Genomic DNA, 16,010 nt, shown 5'->3' on the forward strand with positions numbered 1-16,010 from the left:
TCATTCTGCACTTTTCTTGTCTCTTCCTGCACCCTTTGTGCCTATTTCAGCAACTCTGTCACTTCTTTCTGCAGTTCTCTTCCTTCTTTCTCCACCCCTCCTGCCTCTTTCTGTATCCCTCTTGCCTCTTTGTGTACCACTCTTACCCCTTTCTATACCCCTTTTGCCTCTATCTGCACCTCTGTTGCTTCTTTCTGTACTTCTGTTCCAACTTTCTGCATCCCCCTTGCCTTTTTGTACCCCTCTTCCCTCTTTCTGCACCGCTCTTGCCTGAGTCTGCCCACCGATTCCTTCTTTCTGCTCCCCTTTTGCCTGTTTCTGCAACTCTTGCCTTTTTTGCAGTTCTCTTGCCTCCTTCTGCACCCCTCTTGCCTCTTTCTGCGCCTCTGTTGCTTCTTTCTGTATACTTCTCTTGCTTCTATCGGCACCTCTGTTGCTTCTTTCTGTACCCCTCTTTCCTCTTTCTGCACCATTTGTGCCTGTTTCTGCAACTCTTTGCCTCTTTCTGCAGTTCTCTTGCTTCCTCCTGCACCACTCTTGCCTCTTTCTGTACCTCTGTTGCTTTTTTCTACATCCCTCTAACCTACCTCTGCACCTCTCTTCCCGCTTTCTGCATCTCTCTTGCCTCAGTCTTACCCACCTGTTCCCTCTTTCTGCCCCCCTTTTGCCTGTTTCTGCAACTCTTTGCCTCTTTCTGCAGCTCACTTCCCTCTTCCTGCACCACTCTTGCCTCTTTCTGTACCTCTGTTGCTTTTTTCTACACCCCTCTAACTTACCTCTGAACCTCTCTTCCCTCTTTCTGTACCTCTCTTGCATCAGTCTTGCCCACCTGTTCCCTCTTTCTGCCCCCCTTTGCCTGTTTCTGCAACTCTTTGCCTCTTTCCGCAGTTCTCTTGCCTCCTGCACCTCTCTGGCCTCTTTCAACACTTCTCTTGCCTGTTTCTGTACCTCTCTTTCCTCTTTCTGCGCCTCACTTGCTTCTTTCTGAACCTCTTTTGCCTGTTTCTGCACCCCTCTTCCATCTTTGTGCAACTCTCTTGCCTCTTTCTATACCTCTCTTCCCTCTTTCTGTACCACTCTTGCCTCTTTCTGTACCTCTGTTGCTTCTTTCTGCACTTCTCTGGTCTCTTTCTGCACCCTTTGTGCCTATTTCAGCAACTCTGTTGCTCCTTTCTGCAGTTCTCTTCCTTCTTTCTCTACCCCTCCTGCATCTTTCTGTATCCCTCTTGCCTCTTTGTGCACCACACCTACCCCCTTGTGCACCCCTCTAGCCGCGTTTTGCACCTCTGTTGGTTCTTTCTGTACCTCTTTTCATTCGTTCTGCACTTCACTTGCCTCTTTCTATACCCTTATTGTCTCTTTCTGCATCTCTGTTGGTTCTTTCTGCACTGCTCTTGCTTCTTTCTGCACTTCTGTTCCAACTTTCTGCATCCCTCTTGCATTTTTCTGCACCCCTCTTCCCTCTTTCTGTACCACTCTTGCCTGTTTCTGCAACTCTCTTGCTTCTTTCTTCAGTTCTCTTGCCTCCTTCTGCACCTCTGTTGCTTCTTTCTGGACTTCTCTTGCCTCTTTCTGCACCCCTCTTGCCTCTTTCTGTACCTCTGTTGCTTTTCTCTACACCCCTCTTTCTGAACCCCAGTTGCTTCTTTCTGCACCACTTTTGCCAGTTTCTGCACTCCTCTACCCCCTTTGTGCAACTCTCTTCCCCCTGTGTGCAACTCTCTTCCCCCTTTGTGCAACTCTCTTACCTCTTCCTGCACCACTCTTGCCTCTTTCTGTACCTGTTGCTTTTTCTACACCCCTCTTACCTACCTCTGCACCTCTGTTGCCTCTTTCTGCACTTTTCTTGCTTCTATCTGTACCCCTCTTGCCTCTTTCTCTACCCCTCTTTCCTCTTTCTGCACCCCTTTTGCCTGTTTCTGCACTCCTTTTGCCTGTTTCTGCAGTTCTCTTGCCTCCTTCTGCACCTCACTTGCCTCTTTCTGCCAGTCTTGCCTCCTTGTGCAGTTCTCTTGCTTCCTTCTGCACCTCTCTTGCCTCTTTCAACACTTCTCTTGCCTGTTTCTGTACCTCACTTGCTTCCTTCTGCACCCCTTTTTCCTGTTTCTGAACCCCTCTTCCCTCTTTGTGCAACTCTCTTGCCTCTTTCTACAGATGTCTTCCCTCTTTCTGCACCACTCTTGCCTCTTTCTGTACCTCTGTTGCTTTTTTATACACCCCTCTTACCTACCTCGTCACCTCTCTTCCCTCTTTCTGCACCTGTCTTGCCTCAGTCTTGTCCACCTGTTCCCTCTTTCTGCCCTCCTTTTGCCTGTTTCTGCAACTCTTTTGCTTCTTTTTGCAGTTCTCTTGCCTCCTTCTGCACCTCTCTTGCCTCTTTCAGCACTTCTCTTGCCTCTTTCTGTACCTCTCTAGCCTCTTTCTGTACCTCTCTTGCCTCTTTCTGCACCTCACTTGCTTGTTTCTCCACCCCCTTTGCCTGTTTCTGCACCCCTCTTACCTCCTTGTGCAACTCTCTTGCCTCTTTCTACACCTTTCTTCCCTCTTTCTGTACAACTCTTGCCTCTTTCTGTACCTCTGTTGCTTCTTTCTGCACTTCTCATGTCTTTCCTCACCCTTTGTGCATATTTCAGCAACTGTTGATTCTTTCTGCAGTTCTGTTACTTCTTTCCCCACCCCTCCTGCCTCTTTCTGTATCCCTCTTGCCTCTTTTTGCATATTTGTTGGTTCTTTCTGCACCGCTTTTGCTTCGTTCTGCACTTCACTTGCCTCTTTCCCTACCCCTTTTGCCTCTTTCTGTACCTCTGTTGGTTCTTTCTGCACTGCTCTTGCTTCTTTCTGCACTTCTGTTACAACTTTCTGCATCCCTCTTGCCTTTTTCTGCACCCCTCTTTTGATTCCTGTAATTGGGAGGGTAGATAAACTCAGACTGAGAAAGCTGTCAGAAGTGTGGTGAATCTAAATGCAGTGTGTAGAAAAAAGTGGTTTAAAATTGATCATCATTGGAAAATAAATTTTATTCTGTATCCAATGACACCAAACTAAAAACAGCAGAAATTGTGAAGGGAGCGTGTCCACAAACGTTATAGGGCCACGCCCTCGTGGGTCAACATGTTTCAGCCAACCTGTGTCTACCCAATGACTATGGCTTTCGTCAGGACCAAAAGGTAACACTACTGCAAGATCGTGAGTGACTAAAGAGTGAAATATAAAGAACGATACAACCTACAGAAGTACCTACTTATCCATGGATATGTGGCACCGTAGTGATGTGACTTAATCACCCGCAAAAAGTCGGGGATGCGCCTACACTCCTGGTTACAACTCAGGGCGTGAGGCAACGCTCTGTCCGTCGTTACCCCGGACTTTCTTCCTGGTTGTAACGAGCGTGCATCCCTTTTGCCTGTTTCTGTACCTCTTTTGCTTCATTCTGCACTTTACTTGCCTCTTTCTATACCCCTTTTGCCTCTTTCTGCACCTCTGTTGGTTCTTTCTGCACTGCTCTTGCTTCTTTCTGCACTTCCTTTCCAACTTTCTTCATCCCTCTTGCCTTTTTCTGCACCCCTCTTCCCGCACCGCTCTTGCCTGAGTCTGCCCACCGATTCCTTCTTTCTGCTCCCCTTTTGACTGTTTCTGCAACTCCTTTGCCTTTTCTTGTAGTTCTCGTGCCTCCTTCTGCACCCCTCTTGCCTCTTTCTGCGCCTCTGTTGCTTCTTTCTGTACCACTCTTGCCTCTTTTTGTACCCCTCTTTCCTCTTTCTGTACCCTTTTTGCCTGTTTCTGCAACTCTTTGCCTCTTTCTGCAGTTCTCTTGCCTCCTCCTGCACCTCACTTGCCTCTTTCTGTAACTCTTGAGTCTTTCTGCAGTTCTCTTGCCTCCTTCTACACTTCTCTTGCCTTTCAACACTTCTCTTGCCTGTTTCAACAACTCTCTAGCCTCATTCTGCAGCTCTTTCCTCTTTCTGCACCCTAGTTGCTTCTTTCTGCACCACTTTTGCCTGTTTCTGCACTCCTCTTCCCCCTTTGTGCAACTCTCTTGCTTCTTTTTGCAGCTCTCTTCCCTCTTCCTGCACCACTCTTGCCTCTTTCTGTACCTCTGTTGCTTTTTTCTACACCCCTCTTACCTACGTCTGCACCTCTCTTCCCTCTTTCTGCACCTCTCTTGCCTCAGTCTTACCCACCTGTTCCCTCTTTCTGACCTCCTTTGCCTGTTTCTGCAACTATTTGCCTCTTTCCGCAGTTCTCTTGCCTCCTGCACCTCTCTTGCCAGTTTCTGTAACCCTTGCCTCTTTCTGCACCTCACTTGCTTCTTTCTGCACCTCTTTCGCCTGTTTCTGCACCCCTCTTCCCTCTTTCTGCACCACTCTTGCCTGAGCCTGCCCATCGATTCCCTCTTTCTGCACCCCCTTTGCTGTTACTGCAACTCTCTTGCTTCTTTTTGCAGTTCTCTTATCTCCTTCTGCACCTCTGTTGCTTCTTTCTGTACTTCTCTGGACTCTTTCTGCACCCCTCTTGCTTCTTTCTGTACCTCTGTTGCTTTTCTCTACACCCCTCTTACCTACCTCTGCACCTCTCTTCCCTCTTTCTGCACCTCTCTTGCCTCAGTCGTACCCACCTGTTCCCTCTTTCTGCACCCCTGTTGCCTGTTTCTGCACCCCTCTTCCCTCTTTGTGCAACTCTCTTGCCCCTTTCTATACCTCTTCCCTCTTTCTGTACCACTCTTGCCTCTTGCTGTACCTCTGTTGCTTCTTTCTGCACTTCTCCGGTCTCTTTCTGTACCCTTTGTGCCTATTTCAGCAACTCTTTGCTTCTTTCTGCAGTTCTCTTGCCTCCTCCTGCACCTCACTTGCCTCCTTCTGCACCTCTCTAGCCTCTTTCTGTACCTCTCTTACCTCTTTCTGCACCCCACTTGCTTGTTTCTCCACCCCTTTTGCCTCTTTCTGCACTTCTCTGGTCTCTTTCTGTACCCTTTGTGCCTATTTCAGCAACTCTTTGCTTCTTTCTGCAGTTCTCTTGCCACCTCCTGCAACTCTCTTGCCTCTTTCTACACCTCTCTTCCCTCTTTCTGTACCACTCTTGTCTCTTTCTGCGCCTCTGTTGCTTCTTTATGCACCCCTCTTGCTTCTTTCTGCACTCCTCTTTCTTCTCCCCTTTTGCCTGTTTCTGCACCCCTTTTGCCTGTTTCTGCAGTTCTCTCGCCTCCTTCTGCACCTCACTTGCCTCTTTCTGCAACTCTTGCTTCCTTCTGCAGTTCTCTTGCTTCCTCCTGCACCTCTTGCCACTTTCAACACTTATCGTGCCTGCTTCTGCACCTCTCTTGCCTCTTTTTGCAGCTCTCTTGTCTCTTTCTGCACCTCAGTTGCTTCTTTCTGTACCCCATTTGCCTGTTTCTGTACCACTCTTGCCTCTTTCTGTACCTCTGTTGCTTCATACTGCACTTCTCTTGTCTCTTCCTGCACCCTTTGTGCCTATTTCAGCAACTCTGTCGCTTCTTTCTGCAGTTCTCTTCCATCTTTCTCCACCCCTCCTGCCTCTTTCTGTATCCCTCTTGCCTCTGTGCACCACTCTTACCCTTTGTGTACCCCACTTGCCTCTTTTTGCACCTCTGTTGGTTCTTTCTGTACCTCTTATGCTTCATTCTGCACTTTACTTGCCTCTTTCTATACCCCTTTTGCCTCTTTCTGCACCTCTGTTGGTTCTTTCTGCACTGCTCTTGCTTCTTTCTGCACTTCCTTTCCAACTTTCTTCATCCCTCTTGCCTTTTTCTGCACCCCTCTTCCCGCACCGCTCTTGCCTGAGTCTGCCCACCGATTCCTTCTTTCTGCTCCCCTTTTGACTGTTTCTGCAACTCCTTTGCCTTTTCTTGTAGTTCTCTTGCCTCCTTCTGCACCCCTCTTGCCTCTTTCTGCGCCTCTGTTGCTTCTTTCTGTACCACTCTTGCCTCTTTTTGTACCCCTCTTTCCTCTTTCTGTACCCTTTTTGCCTGTTTCTGCAACTCTTTGCCTCTTTCTGCAGTTCTCTTGCCTCCTCCTGCACCTCACTTGCCTCTTTCTGTAACTCTTGAGTCTTTCTGCAGTTCTCTTGCCTCCTTCTACACTTCTCTTGCCTTTCAACACTTCTCTTGCCTGTTTCAACAACTCTCTAGCCTCATTCTGCAGCTCTTTCCTCTTTCTGCACCCCAGTTGCTTCTTTCTGCACCACTTTTGCCTGTTTCTGCACTCCTCTTCCCCCTTTGTGCAACTCTCTTGCTTCTTTTTGCAGCTCTCTTCCCTCTTCCTGCACCACTCTTGCCTCTTTCTGTACCTCTGTTGCTTTTTTCTACACCCCTCTTACCTACGTCTGCACCTCTCTTCCCTCTTTCTGCACCTCTCTTGCCTCAGTCTTACCCACCTGTTCCCTCTTTCTGACCCCCTTTGCCTGTTTCTGCAACTATTTGCCTCTTTCCGCAGTTCTCTTGCCTCCTGCACCTCTCTTGCCTCTTTCAACACTTCTCTTGCCAGTTTCTGTAACCCTTGCCTCTTTCTGCACCTCACTTGCTTCTTTCTGCACCTCTTTCGCCTGTTTCTGCACCCCTCTTCCCTCTTTCTCCACCACTCTTGCCTGAGCCTGCCCATCGATTCCCTCTTTCTGCACCCCCTTTGCTGTTACTGCAACTCTCTTGCTTCTTTTTGCAGTTCTCTTATCTCCTTCTGCACCTCTGTTGCTTCTTTCTGTACTTCTCTTGACTCTTTCTGCACCCCTCTTGCTTCTTTCTGTACCTCTGTTGCTTTTCTCTACACCCCTCTTACCTACCTCTGCACCTCTCTTCCCTCTTTCTGCACCTCTCTTGCCTCAGTCGTACCCACCTCTTCCCTCTTTCTGCACCCCTGTTGCCTGTTTCTGCACCCCTCTTCCCTCTTTGTGCAACTCTCTTGCCCCTTTCTATACCTCTTCCCTCTTTCTGTACCACTCTTGCCTCTTGCTGTACCTCTGTTGCTTCTTTCTGCACTTCTCCGGTCTCTTTCTGTACCCTTTGTGCCTATTTCAGCAACTCTTTGCTTCTTTCTGCAGTTCTCTTGCCTCCTCCTGCACCTCACTTGCCTCCTTCTGCACCTCTCTAGCCTCTTTCTGTACCTCTCTTACCTCTTTCTGCACCCCACTTGCTTGTTTCTCCACCCCTTTTGCCTCTTTCTGCACTTCTCTGGTCTCTTTCTGTACCCTTTGTGCCTATTTCAGCAACTTTTTGCTTCTTTCTGCAGTTCTCTTGCCACCTCCTGCAACTCTCTTGCCTCTTTCTACACCTCTCTTCCCTCTTTCTGTACCACTCTTGCCTCTTTCTGTGCCTGTTGCTTCTTTCTGCACTTCTCTTATCTCTTCCTGCACCCTTTGTGCCTATTTCAGCAACTGTCGCTTCTTTCTGCAGTTCTCTTCCTTCTATCTCCACCCCTCCTGCCTCTTTCTGTATCCCTCTTACCCATTTGTGTACCCCACTTGCCTCTTTTTGCACCTCTGTTGGTTCTTTCTGCACCTCTTTTGCTTCGTTCTGCACTTCACTTGCCTCTTTCCATACCCCTTTTGCCTCTTTCTGTACCTCTGTTGGTTCTTTCTGCACTGCTCTTGCTTCTTTCTGCACTTCTGTTCCAGCTTTCTGCATCCCTCTTGCCTTTTTCTGCACCCCTCTTCCCTCTTTCTGCACCACTCTTGCCTGAGTCTGCCCACCGATTCCCTCTTTCTGCACCCCCTTTGCCTGTTTCTGCAACTCTAGTGCTTCTTTTTGCAGTTCTCTTGCCTCCTTTTGCACCTCTGTTGCTTCTTTCTGTACTTCTTTTGCCTCTTTCTGCTCCCCTCTTGCCTCTTTCTGCGCCTCTGTTACTTCTTTCCATACTTCTCTTGCTTCTATCTGCACCTCTGTTGCTTCTTTCTGTACTACTTTTGCCTCTTTCTGCTCCCCTCTTTCCTCTTTCTGCACCTCTTTTGCCTGTTTCTGCACCCCTTTTGCCTGTGTCTGCAGTTCTATTGCCTCCTTCTGCACCTTACTTGCCTCTTTCTGCAGTTCTCTTGCTTCCTTCTGCAGCTCTCTTGCCTCTTTCAACACTTCTCTTGCCTGTTTCTGCACCTCTCTTGCCTTTTTCTGAAGCTCTCTTTCCTTTCTGCACCCCAGTTCCTTCTTTCTGCACCACCTTTGCCTGTTTCTGCACCCCTCTTCCCCTTTTGTGCAACTCTCTTGCCTCTTTATGCAGCTCTCTTCCTTCTTCCTGCCCCACTCTTGCCTCATTCTGTACCTGTTGCTTTTTTTCTACACCCCTCTCACCTACCTCTGCACCTTTCTTGCCTCTTTCTGCACTTCTCTTGCTTCTCTCTGCAGTTTTATTGCTTCTTTCTGTACCCCTCTTGCCTCTTTCTCCACCCCTTTCCTCTTTCTGCACCCATGTTGCCTGTTTCTGCACCCCTTTTGCCTGTTTCTGTACCCCTTTTGCCTGTTTCTGCAGTTCTTGTGCCTCCTTCTGCACCTCACTTACCTCTTTCTGCAACTCTTGCCTCCTTTTGCAGTTCTCTTGCTTCCTTCTGCACCTCTTGCATCTTTCATCACTTCTCTTGCCTGTTTCTGTACCTCACTTGCTTCTTTCTGCACCCCTTTTGCCCGTTTCTATACCCCTCTTCCTTCTTTGTGCAACTCTCTTGCCTCTTTCAACAGATCTCTTCCCTCTTTCTGCACCACTCTTGCCTCTCTGTACCTGTTGCTTTTTTATACACCCCTCTTACCTACCTCTGCACCTCTCTTCCCTCTTTCTACACATGTCTTGCCTCAGTCTTGTCCAACTGTTCCTTCTTTCTGCCCCCCTTTGCCTGTTTCTGCAACTCTTTGCCTCTTTTCGCAGTTCTCTTGCCTCCTGTACCTCTCTTGCCTCTTTGTGCAACTCTCTTGCCCCTTTCTACACCTCTTCCCTCTTTCTGTACCACTCTTGCCTCTTTCTGTACCTCTCTTGCTTCTTTCTGCACTTCTCTGGTCTCTTTCTGTACCCTGTGTGCCTATTTCAGCACATCTTTGCCTCTTTCTGCAGTTCTCTTGCCTCCTCCTGCACCTCACTTGCCTCTTTCTGCAACTCTCTTGCCTCTTTCTGCAGTTCTCTTGCCTCCTTCTGCACCTCTCTTGCCTCCTTCTGCACCTCTCTCGCCTCTTTCAACACTTCTCTTGCCTGTTTCTGAACCTCTCTAGCCTCTTTCTGTACCCCTCTTGCCTCTTTCTGTAACTCACTTGCTTCTTTCTCAACACCTTTTACCTGTTTCTGCACCCCTCTTCCCTCTTTTTGCAACTCTCTTGCCTCTTTCTACACCTCTCTTCCCTCTTTCCGTACCGCTCTTGCCTCTTTCTGTACCTCAGTTCCTTCTTTCTGCACTTCTCTTGTCTCTTTCTGCACCCTTTGTTTCTATTTCAGCAACTCTCTTGCCTCTTTCTGCAGTTCTCTGGCCTCCTTCTGTAGCTCTCTTGTCTCTTTCTGCACCTCAGTTGCTTTTTTCTTGACCCCCTTACCTATGTCTGCACCTCTCTTCCCTCTTTCTGCACCTCTCTTGCCTCAGTCTTACCCACCTGTTCCCTCTTTCTGCCCCCCTTTTGCCTGTTTCTGCAACTCTTTGCCTCTTTCTGCAGCTCGCTTCCCTCTTCCTGCACCACTCTTGCCTCTTTCTGTACCTCTGTTGCTTTTTTCTACACCCCTCTTACCTACCTCTGCACCTCTCTTCCCTCTTTCTGCACCTCTCTTGCATCAGTCTTACCCACCTCTTCCCTCTTTCTGCCCCCCTTTGCCTGTTTCTGCAACTCTTTGCCTCTTTCCGCAGTTCTCATGCCTGCTGCACCTCTCTGGCCTCTTTCAACACTTCTCTTGCCAGTTTCTGTACCTCTTGCCTCTTTCTGCACCTCACTTGCTTCTTTCTGCACCTCTTTCGCCTGTTTCTGCACCCCTTTTCCCTCTTTCTGCACCACTCTTGCCTGAGTCTGCCCATCGATTCCCTCTTTCTGCACACCCTTTGCCTGTTTCTGCAACTCTCTTGCTTCTTTTTGCAGTTCTCTTGTCTCCTTCTGCACCTCTGTTGCTTCTTTCTGTACTTCTCTTGCCTCTTTCTGCACCTCTCTTGCTTCTTTCTGTACCTCTGTTGCTTTTCGCTACACCCCTCTTACCTACCTGTGCACCTCTCTTCCCTATTTCTGCACCTCTCTTGCCTCAGTCTTACCCACCTGTTCCCTCTTTCTGCACCCCTGTTGCCTGTTTCTGCACCCCTCTTCCCTCTTTGTGCAACTCTCTTGCCCCTTTCTACACCTCTTCCCTCTTTCTGTACCACTCTTGCCTCTTTCTATACCTCTGTTGCTTCTTTCTGCACTTCTCTGGTCTCTTTCTGTACCCTTTGTGCCTATTTCAGCAACTCTCTTGCCTCCTTCTGCACCTCTCTAGCCTCTTTCTGTACCTGTCTTGCCTCTTTCTGCACCTCACTTGCTTGTTTCTCCACCCCTTTTGCCTCTTTCTGCACGCCTCTTCCCTCTTTGTACAACTCTCTTGCCTCTTTCTGCACCTCTCTTCCCTCTTTATGTACCACTGTTGCCTCTTTCTGTACCTGTTGTTTCTTTCTGCACTTCTCTTATCTCTTCCTGCACCCTATGTGCCTATTTCAGCAACTCTGTCGCTTCTTTCTGCAGTTCTCTTCCTTCTTTCTCTACCCCTCCTGCCTCTTTCTGTATCCCTCTTGCCTCTGTGCACCCCTCTTGCCTCTTTTTGCATCTCTGTTGGTTCTTTCTGCATCTCTTTTGCTTCGTTCTGCACTTCACTTGCCTCTTTCCATACCCCTTTTGCCTCTTTCTGTACCTCTGTTGGTTCTTTCTGCACTGCTCTTGCTTCTTTCTGCACTTCTGTTCCAAATTTCTGCATCCCTCTTGCCTTTTTCTGCACCCCTCTTCCCTCTTTCTGTACCACTCTTGACTGAGTCTGCCCACCGATTCCTTCTTTCTGCACCCCCTTTGCCTGTTTCTGCAACTCTCTTGCTTCTTTTTGCAGTTCTCTTGCCTCCTTCTGCACCTCTGTTGCTTCTTTCTGTACTTCTCTTGCCTCTTTCTGCACCCCTCTTGCCTCTTTCTGTACCTCTGTTGCTTTTCTCTATACCCCTCTTACATACCTCTGAACCTCTTCCCTCTTTCTGCACCTCTCTTGTCTCAGTCTTACCCACCGGTTCCCTCTTTCTGCGCCCCTTTTGCCTGTTTCTGCACCCCTCTTCCCTCTTTGTGCAACTCTCTTACCCCTTTCTACACCTCTCTTCCCTCTTTCAGTATCACTCTTGCCTCTTTCTGTACCTCTGTTGCTTCTTTCTACACTTCTCAGGTCTCTTTCTGTACCCTTTGTGCCTATTTCAGCAACTCTTTGCTTCTTTCTGCAGTTCTCTTGCCTCCTCCTGCACCTCACTTGCCTCTTTCTGCAACTCTCTTGCCTCTTTCTGCAGTTCTCTTGCCTGTTTCTGCACCTCTCTTGCTTCTTTCTGCACCTCACTTGCTTGTTTCTCCACCCCTTTTGCCTCTTTCTGCACCCCTCTTCCCTCTTTGTGTAACTCTTGCCTCTTTCTACACCTCTCTTCCCTCTTTCTGTACCACTCTTCCCTCTTTCTGTACCTCTGTTGCTTCTTTCTGCACTTCTCTTATCTCTTCCAGCACCCTTTGTGGCAATTTCAGCAACTCTGTCACTTCTTTCTGCAGTTCTCTTCCTTCTTTCTCCACCCCTCCTGCCTTTTTCTGTATCCCTCTTGCCTCTGTGCACCACTTTTACCCCTTTGTGTTCCCCACTTGCCTCTTCTTGCACCTCTGTTGGTTCTTTCTGCACTGCTCTTGCTTCTTTCTGCACTTCTGTTCAAACTTTCTGCATCCCCCTTGCCTTTTCTGCACCCCTCTTCCCTCTTTCTGCACCACTCTTGCCTGAGTCTGCCCACCGATTCCCACTTTCTGCACCCCCTTTGCCTGTTTCTGCAGCTCTCTTGCTTCTTTTTGCAGTTCTCTTGCCTCCTTTTGCACCTATGTTGCTTCTTTCTGTACTTCTTTTGCCTCTTTCTGCTCCCCTCTTGCCTCTTTCTGCGCCTCTGTTACTTCTTTCTGTACTTCTCTTGCTTCTATCTGCACCACTGTTGCTTCTTTCTGCACCCCTCATGCCTCCTTCTGCAGCCCTCTTTCCTCTTTCTGCACCCCTTTTGCCTGTTTCTGCACCCTTTTTGCCTGTGTCTGCAGTTATATTGCCTCTTTCTGCACCTTACTTGCCTCTTTGTGCAAGTCTTGCCTCCTGCAGTTCTCTAGCTTCCTTCTGCAGCTCTTGTGACTCTTTCAACACTTCTCTTGCCTGTTTCTGTACCTCTCTTGCCTCTTTCTGAAGCTCTCTTTCCTTTCTGCACCCCAGTTGCTTCTTTCTGCACCACTTTTGCCTGTTTCTGCACCCCTCTTCCCTTTTTGTGCAACTCTCTTGCCCCTTTCTGCAGCTCTCTTCCTTCTTCCTGCACCACTCTTCCCTCTTTCTGTACCTGTTGCTTTTTTCTGTACCCCTCTCACCTACCTCTGCACCTCTCTTGCCTCTTTATGCACTTCTCTTGCTTCTATCTGCAGTTCTATTGCTTCTTTCTGTACCCCTCTTGCCTCTTTCTCCACCCCTTTCCTCTTTCTGCACCACTTTTGCCTGTTTCTGCACCCCTTTTGCCTGTTTCTGTACCCCTTTTGCCTGTTTCTGCAGTTCTTGTGCCTCCTTCTGCACCTCACTTGCCTCTTTCTGCAACTCTTGCCTTCTTTTGCAGTTCTCTTGCTTCCTTCTGCACCTCTTGCATCTTTCAACACTTCTCTTGCCTGTTTCTGTACCTCACTTGCTTCTTTCTGCACCCCTTTTGCCTGTTTCTGTACCCCTCTTCCTTCTTTGTGCAACTCTCTTGCCTCTTTCTGCAGATGTCTTCCCTCTTTCTGCACCACTCTTGCCTCTCTGTACCTGTTGCTTTTTTATACACCCCTCTTACCTACCTCTGCACCTCTCTTCCCTCTTTCTACACCTGTCTTGCCTCAGTCTTGTCCACCTGTTCCTTCTTTCTGTCCCCCTTTTGCCTGTTTCTGCAACTCTTTGCCTCTTTCCGCAGTTCTCTTGCCCCCTGCACCTCTCTTGCCTCTTTGTGCAACTCTCTTGCCCCTTTCTACACCTCTTCCCTCTTTCTGTACCACTCTTGCCTCTTTCTGTACCTCTGTTGCTTCTTTCTGCACTTCTCTGGTCTCTTTCTGTACCCTTTGTGCCTATTTCAGCAACTCTTTGCTTCTTTCTGCAGTTCTCTTGCCTCCTCCTGCACCTCACTTGCCTCCTTCTGCACCTCTCTAGCCTCTTTCTGTACCTCTCTTGCCTCTTTCTGCACCCCACTTGCTTGTTTCTCCACCCCTTTTGCCTCTTTCTGCACCCCTCTTCCCTCTTTGTGCAACTCTCTTGCCTCTTTCTACACCTCACTTCCCTCTTTCTGTACCACTCTTGCCTCTTTCTGTACCTGTTGCTTCTTTCTGCACTTCTCTTATCTCTTCCTGCACCCTTTGTGCCTATTTCAGCAACTGTCGCTTCTTTCTGCAGTTCTCTTCCTTCTTTCTCCATCCCTCCTGCCTCTTTCTGTATCCCTCTTGCCTCTGTGCACCACTCTTACCCCTTTGTGAACCCCACTTGCCTCTTTTTGCACCTCTGTTGGTTCTTTCTGCACCTCTTTTGCTTCGTTCTGCACTTCACTTGCCTCTTTCCATACCCCTTTTGCCTCTTTATGTACCTCTGTTGGTTCTTTCTGCACTGCTCTTGCTCCTTTCTGCACTTCTTTTCCAGCTTTCTACATCCCTCTTGCCTCTTTATGGACCCCTCTTCCCTCTTTCTGCACCACTCTTGCCTGAGTCTGCCCACCGATTCCCTTTTTCTGCACCACCTTTGCCTGTTTCTGCAACTCTCTTGCTTCTTTTTGCAGTTCTCTTGCCTCCTTTTGCATCTCTGTTGCTTCTTTCTGTACTTCTTTTGCCTCTTTCTGCCCCCCTCTTGCCTCTTTCTGCGCCTCTGTTACTTCTTTCTGTACTTCTCTTGCTTCTATCTGCACCTCTGTTACTTCTTTTTGTACCCCTCATGCCTCCTTCTGCAGCCCTCTTTCCTCTTTCTGCACCCCTTTTGCCTGTTTCTGCAACCCTTTGCCTATGTCTGCAGTTATATTGCCTCCTTCTGCACCTTACTTGCCTCTTTATGCACTTCTCTTGCTTCTATCTGCAGTTCTATTGCTTCTTTCTGTACCCCTCTTGCCTCTTTCTCCACCCCTTTCCTCTTTCTGCACCACTTTTGCCTGTTTCTGCACCCCTTTTGCCTGTTTCTGTACCCCTTTTGCCTGTTTCTGCAGTTCTTGTGCCTCCTTCTGCACCTCACTTGCCTCTTTCTGCAACTCTTGCCTTCTTTTGCAGTTCTCTTGCTTCCTTCTGCACCTCTTGCATCTTTCAACACTTCTCTTGCCTGTTTCTGTACCTCACTTGCTTCTTTCTGCACCCCTTTTGCCTGTTTCTGTACCCCTCTTCCTTCTTTGTGCAACTCTCTTGCCTCTTTCTGCAGATGTCTTCCCTCTTTCTGCACCACTCTTGCCTCTCTGTACCTGTTGCTTTTTTATACACCCCTCTTACCTACCTCTGCACCTCTCTTCCCTCTTTCTACACCTGTCTTGCCTCAGTCTTGTCCACCTGTTCCTTCTTTCTGTCCCCCTTTTGCCTGTTTCTGCAACTCTTTGCCTCTTTCCGCAGTTCTCTTGCCCCCTGCACCTCTCTTGCCTCTTTGTGCAACTCTCTTGCCCCTTTCTACACCTCTTCCCTCTTTCTGTACCACTCTTGCCTCTTTCTGTACCTCTGTTGCTTCTTTCTGCACTTCTCTGGTCTCTTTCTGTACCCTTTGTGCCTATTTCAGCAACTCGTTGCTTCTTTCTGCAGTTCTCTTGCCTCCTCCTGCACCTCACTTGCCTCCTTCTGCACCTCTCTAGCCTCTTTCTGTACCTCTCTTGCCTCTTTCTGCACCCCACTTGCTTGTTTCTCCACCCCTTTTGCCTCTTTCTGCACCCCTCTTCCCTCTTTGTGCAACTCTCTTGCCTCTTTCTACACCTCACTTCCCTCTTTCTGTACCACTCTTGCCTCTTTCTGTACCTGTTGCTTCTTTCTGCACTTCTCTTATCTCTTCCTGCACCCTTTGTGCCTATTTCAGCAACTGTCGCTTCTTTCTGCAGTTCTCTTCCTTCTTTCTCCATCCCTCCTGCCTCTTTCTGTATCCCTCTTGCCTCTGTGCACCACTCTTACCCCTTTGTGAACCCCACTTGCCTCTTTTTGCACCTCTGTTGGTTCTTTCTGCACCTCTTTTGCTTCGTTCTGCACTTCACTTGCCTCTTTCCATACCCCTTTTGCCTCTTTATGTACCTCTGTTGGTTCTTTCTGCACTGCTCTTGCTCCTTTCTGCACTTCTTTTCCAGCTTTCTACATCCCTCTTGCCTCTTTATGGACCCCTCTTCCCTCTTTCTGCACCACTCTTGCCTGAGTCTGCCCACCGATTCCCTTTTTCTGCACCACCTTTGCCTGTTTCTGCAACTCTCTTGCTTCTTTTTGCAGTTCTCTTGCCTCCTTTTGCATCTCTGTTGCTTCTTTCTGTACTTCTTTTGCCTCTTTCTGCCCCCCTCTTGCCTCTTTCTGCGCCTCTGTTACTTCTTTCTGTACTTCTCTTGCTTCTATCTGCACCTCTGTTACTTCTTTTTGTACCCCTCATGCCTCCTTCTGCAGCCCTCTTTCCTCTTTCTGCACCCCTTTTGCCTGTTTCTGCAACCCTTTGCCTATGTCTGCAGTTATATTGCCTCCTTCTGCACCTTACTTGCCTCTTTCTGCAACTCTTGCCTCCTTCTGCAGTTCTCTAGCTTCCTTCTGCAGCTCTCTTGCTTCTTTCAACACTTCTCTTGCCTGTTTCTGCACCTCTCTTGCCTCTTTCTGCAGCTCTCTTTCC

This window comes from Triturus cristatus, chromosome 1_1, assembly GCF_964204655.1.
Source record: "Triturus cristatus chromosome 1_1, aTriCri1.1, whole genome shotgun sequence".
Classification (NCBI taxonomy): domain Eukaryota; kingdom Metazoa; phylum Chordata; class Amphibia; order Caudata; family Salamandridae; genus Triturus; species Triturus cristatus.